The sequence below is a fragment of the Adelges cooleyi genome, unplaced genomic scaffold (assembly GCF_023614345.1).
Source record: "Adelges cooleyi isolate 19-005CV unplaced genomic scaffold, UGA_ACOO_1.1 ACOO_flye_CR_arks_rails_tigmint_CR_PRNA_23, whole genome shotgun sequence".
NCBI classification, from domain to species: domain Eukaryota; kingdom Metazoa; phylum Arthropoda; class Insecta; order Hemiptera; family Adelgidae; genus Adelges; species Adelges cooleyi.
This window is the reverse complement of record NW_026095893.1, coordinates 10,064,758-10,070,757: the sequence shown is the minus strand read 5'-3', so window position 1 is coordinate 10,070,757 and position 6,000 is coordinate 10,064,758. Positions and strand designations below refer to the sequence as shown.

Below are 6,000 nucleotides of genomic sequence, written 5' to 3'. Positions count from 1 at the left end.
CGAAGACCCTGACCCGCAAGGTCAACTCGGGGCGATACGGCAAAGGGGTTGGGGGCCAGATGTCCGGCAACGCGACAGAGGAACAAGTAATTCCGGTCCTACTCCCGGTACACACAATAAACGTGTTACTATCGATAAAACTAGTTCGATAGCTATTCGATTACCAAATGGCAGAACAACATGGGAAAACTGGATTGACAGGAACGAGGCCCATACATTACTCTATCCCTTCGGCAAAACTCGATTGAACCCCTTTTTATTTAAAATATTATTTCCACGGCGGATATTATCGGTTCTTGGCCGTTTGGCTTTCAAACGCTCGTTGACCGCCAATAGTGTTGGACAAGCTGTAAATATGATTTTACCAACAAAATACGAATGACCGTAAGTACTTATCTTTTCCATTTTTTAACTATAAAAAAACATACAGGTTGATTCATTAAGGATAAGGCATAACATTTTTTCTGAAGTTTCCAATAATTGTCTTGTTTTTCTTTTTGGAGACACTAGAATGTTAATATTATTTTACAATATTCAAATATTTAACATTTCTTCCAAAGCTCTAGCAACTTTTAAGAAGTATACGTATATGTAATAGTATTAAATGTTTAAATTAAGAATAATTTTCTGATAATTTTGACTTGTTGATAACCAATTTTGTATAACTCACATTAAGGTTACTAAAGTTTTCAATTTAGGACGAGAGGAAGATTACGGTTAAGATAAATGTCCATTCATAAAAATAATACTATATTCCACCCTTCTTCCTACTTTCCTAAATTTTAAACTTTAATAAAAAGTAATTGTTTAAAACGGGTTATCGAATAGTCGATATTTTTTACCAAATTATGCATAATTTGAAATGCTAATAAAATGTTTCAAAATTTGATGGAACTCTAGAAAATAAACAAAAATAGTAAATATTTGATTATTTTATAATACTGTACAGTTATACAAACAAAAATTATTTCAAAATTAAAAACTAAAAAACTATTAAGAAAAAATGAATGTCTTATCCATAATAAATCACCCTGTAGCTGCAGCTAGAAAGTATATGAACGTTGTCGATGAAAATCTATATACAAATGGTAATCGAAAAGTAACAAACATGTAAATTAGAAGCTCATAATTATTTAACGACCTAGTCTCGAAAAACCCTATTAATATTACTCTTATTACTTATAAAAAATAAATCAATCAATGAAACAGGGTTGACGTTATTTCAATCTCTCGTCTTCCAACGTTATTTCCATTGCTTCTGTGCTTCCTTTCTTCTCACAAAACGACCTACGATGTACATTTCCGACAGTTTTAATCGAAAATTGTCATCAGCAGCAAGTTTGAGTAACGTATATTATATTTCTTTCTTTAGCCGTATTTTCTTCGTTTAATAATTATTAAACTCAGTCGTCGTCGACGTCTTTCTTGTTGTCCGCACCGAGCGAACGCATAATAAATAGGCTCGGAAACTTTATTATTACATTTTCCGTCGTCGCCAGCTTCCCTTTTCCTTATAGCCTTCAACTCGATTCTCCCTACCCGCCACGTCTTTCGTTATTTCGTTTTATCGCCAAATAACTCAAATTATTTCTCTCGTCTTCAGCTTACAATGTGTATTGTGGGCGATGAAAGGAACCGTGCACACATATACGAGCATGAGAAATGTATTACAGAGTGAAAGAGAGGCGGGGAAAGACGTGAAGGGTGGGTTGGCGAGAGGATGCGGCACGTCAAAACTAAAGTTCGCCCTCTTTTCCCGGGGTTGTTCTCTCTGCTCAGCCATTGTGTATATGTGCGCCCGCTGTTCTCGCTATCTAACCTCTCCTCCTTTTCCACCTCTGCCACCGCCGGTCCGAAAAACCCTTCGACTTACACGCGGGCTTCATTATTCATACAAAAGTTTTCTCGTCAACATTTTCCTTTGGCTCTGCTGCCGCCGCTGTTGCTCTCCCGACGTTTCATTTTTGCCTCCTTTTGCCCCCAAGGGCTTCCCGAACCCTTTCCATGCAGAGACGTCGCGCATAAATTATCTATCGACCCGGACTGTCGTTTCCTCCGTCTCTACAGAGCGCTTACCTACTCCATAGCAGTTTTTGGTTTTTCACGGTTCGACTTTTGTCAACTACAACGATGACGACGACAACAACCTTTGGGTGAACACATAATAATGTAAACAAGCTTTGTCCATTTGTGTAACCCAAAACTATCTCTTTGCCCAACACCGTGATATTCCTCTTATTTCACCATTTATATATCGACAAACGCATAGCGTCCAAAAAACTTACTTGTATAATAGTATAAAAACAATAAATCTACTGTTAAAATTTTAAAACGTTACAAGTTAAACTTTGCTGTGTTAATTTTAGTTCAGTGAATAGGAGTATTTTTTGATAGTTAATTTATTTTTCGGACTATCGTAGCATCTTAATTGACAGCGATAAAAAAAAAACTTTTTCATCTAAACATAGCTACGCAGAATCCGTTTTACTCGATCCATAGTGGTTTTAGAACCAAAACACTTCTTATAGAATCGAAAGATAACAATATTTCGGAAACAACGTTTTATCCGATTTTGAAAATAATTAGGTAAAAAAAATAGTTTTATTAAAAAAGTAAAAAATGTGATTCTAAATGTTTAGTATTGAGTTTAGACAAAAAAAAAACAGATATGACATTGTTTCCAAAATATTGTCTTTAAGCAGTACCAGTTTGGCGCTTTTCCAAATGCATGGAAACACACTTTGCTTCAAGCTTTTATTAAATATGCCCAGTAGTATGTATATTGACGTTCTGTTGGATTGTTGTTGAGATTTGTCGATTGTTAAGGCTTTTCCCGTGGTTTTTATTTTCTCTATCGTAATTTCTTTAAACATTTGAGGGGTTCTTGTTTCTGTCCACCTATTGACTTGGTGAACCGAGAAGAGTGGGTTTACGTTGGTGGTTAGTCTTCCCGTTATTCCGGGAATCTTCCTTTTGCCTACTAGTTTTTTCATGACTAACTTCTTAGTCTGTTTCCACTTGAGGGCATAGTTTTTTCCGACTACTTTCTTTGCTTTTCTTTATTGTTTTTTTTAAGGGTTCCTCGACTTCTTAAAGACTCGACTTTCGTTGAACATTGTTCGTCAGTTCTTCGTCGTAGAGCCCTTTGGAGTGTTCTGGCAGCCAATCATTCTTTCCGTAGCACCGCGGTTTTGGAGGTCCACCAGTGAACTGGTTTTTTCCCCATTTGTATCTACTTTTTGGCATTGAGCTGTCGCATACTTTTTCAAGGAACTTAAGGAGTTTAAGAGAAAGATGGGGACCCGGGCCGCGTAGCGAACCGCTGACTAAAAGTGTTCGGTTTAAATAATAGTTTTTTTCCTAAGTTGTTGGTCAACGGTGTTGGTCGGTTGCTACCACTATTTAGGCCCAGCCAATATAGTTAAGCAACCACCGACGGTATGAATGATTGGATGGGTGACCTAAAAAAAAAAAAAAAAATAGTGAAAAAAATTGAAGTTTCTTTGTTAGATATAAGTAAGCTACTCGTTACGACGTTTAAAAGTGATTACTAAACTGATTTAAAAAGTACTCACGCCTCATTGGCGGGAATAATGACATGACTAAAAGTGTCTCGTAACTTGACACAGTCTTTCGTCATCGCAGAGGATGAAACGTCGTAAGTCGCCCCCGATATATAAAAAAGTTTTAAAAATTCAAAAAAATTCAAAAATTGTCCACTCATCCAATCATTCATACGTGGAAACACCCGTTGACCAATTTATTTTTTATGTTTCAAAAAATGATTTTTTAAACTGTCATATTGGTTTCTCTTAAAAAACTCATATTAAATCATCGATTATTAAAATATTGATAATTTATCATAAATCTAACAAATTGTAATTATAAATGGTTTTTATTTAATTGATGACGTTATGAAATGACACAGTTTTACAAAACTATTAAACTTCGTGAGTAGGTTTTTAATAACTACAAAATATAGATAAACATAAAAGAAACGGCGTATTTCAGAAATGAACGTTTTATATTTGAAAACGGGTAGGATATTTACAATATCTTACAGCGTCCATTTTCAATTTTCTGTTCTGATTACTGTAATACATTATAACATTCTGTTATAATAACAATTTTGGACTGTACCTAACCAAATTTTAATTACATAATACTGATCGGCTTATTTTTTTTTTGTAAAAAAAAATAGTTATTTGATAATAATTTGACATAATTTAGAACTTAGAGTACCTTAATAACAATAGTGTAAGTGACATCCTTTACAGCACTGCGTTAATTCATAGCACCTAACGATGCTCTAAAATATGTAAAATAGTAAAATGGTATTCTTATATAATACTATCTTATAATTTTTATAATAATCGTGTTTTTAATTGCTAACACAATATACCAACAATTTAGACGAACCGTGTTAGATTCACGATGTCACAAAATACAGGTACCATTTTACAAAATTGTTTTTTAAAAACAAATAATTAAACAATTATAGTTGGTAATATGTTTGTCATAGTGATGTGTTATAACATAAAGAATTTATTATATCACATTTTTTTTTATAATATAAAAATAAAATTTAGTTAGCGCTTTGAATAGTATTGTTAAATTTCATAATTGGTATTACCAAAATTACCCTAGTTAAATAATAACTATTTAATATACATAACTATTATTTTTATTTTCTATGCAAGTTATATGCAGATTCCTTAATATAAAATCAAGTATACGTGTATGATGTATTTAAGTTAATATGTTAAAATTACACTGATTGGTTAATACATTGTCCACATTAGTATGCACAATCCAGACAAAAATCGAACCGATTGGATATTATAGAAAATATGCGAGATATACTTATTGTCCCGGGCTGTTGTAATAATATTGTGGCAAATAGCTAATTATATTTTGATTGCCTAATGAAGTCTGGAAAAGTACAGAGGTGCTTAGTATTTGAAAAGAGTTCTTCCAATACCGGACAGTCTGATTTCATAATAATAATGATCTAAGTAAAATGTTTTTTTTTGTTGAAACGATATCTATTGTTAATATTAGACTCGATGGACACTAACTTTTACTTTTGTATATACCTACCAGATATAGTGTGGTAGACATACAGATACTTTGTGTTCTACGTGTATTGTTTACGGTCATTACCGTTTACACGCATTAATATAAATTATAATGGCGGCTCGAAGAGAATTTTTAATTATATTACAACAGTGGTCTCGGTCGTTACGTGACGGAGTGGTCTTGCGATGTAAGCCAAAGGCGGCGGTACGGCAAATCGAAATTAATTATATTAGGGGCCGCGTGTCTTTTAAAGCGGGCGGGCGAGTAAAAGGGTTTTCCTGAAGGAACCGTACTATACAATGCTCTGTGTATAGCAGAATTCTCGTATACGCACACACACATACATGCGTATAATAGGGGTAGGTATAATACTTTCTATTTTGTGTACTTTCTTTCGGTTGCTGCGAAGGGGTTCAAAAGTCGTCGTCGGTATAATTTTATTAAAGAGACGAGGCCGAAGGAGCGAAAGGGTCTCTTAGTGTGGCGGTCGGGGGGACATGATAAGAGTAATAGCGAGAGAACAGGGCAAAAGGGTGTAACACATATATAATACACACACTTACACACACACACGCATACGAATCCAGCAGCAGTTTTAAACTTTATATATAGTATATACGCTATGTGCACACACCGCCCGCACCCTTCTTCCGCCGAATGAATAATGGCGGCAAAGGCCGGGGCGACGATGGCCTAGGGGTAAAGAATCCCCTATATTTTCTTTGCACCGCCTCCCGCACTGCTTTACGAATTCTTTAGAAAGGCGGGCGATGAACGCGCGCCCAAGCTATATGTACAAAATTCTTGGTATACAAACTGTATATGCTAACCCCGCCGTCGCGTCGTATTCATACCCTTAGAAACATTTTAAAGGCATCTTTACCCCGGCGACCACGTTATCGGTGTATCCGCACGCGGCGC

General features: G+C 35.1%; 1 long non-coding RNA gene across 1 annotated transcript in view; it reads left to right on the top strand.

Annotated features, from left to right (window-relative positions):
- The first annotated feature begins 327 nt into the window (after positions 1–327).
- The window catches only part of LOC126835765 (uncharacterized), a 30,260-nt gene continuing 24,587 nt past the window's right edge, over positions 328–6,000 (top strand). The window contains exon 1 of the long non-coding RNA XR_007685248.1: positions 328–384. This is a non-coding gene — a long non-coding RNA (uncharacterized LOC126835765). The remainder of the gene's footprint in view (positions 385–6,000) is intronic.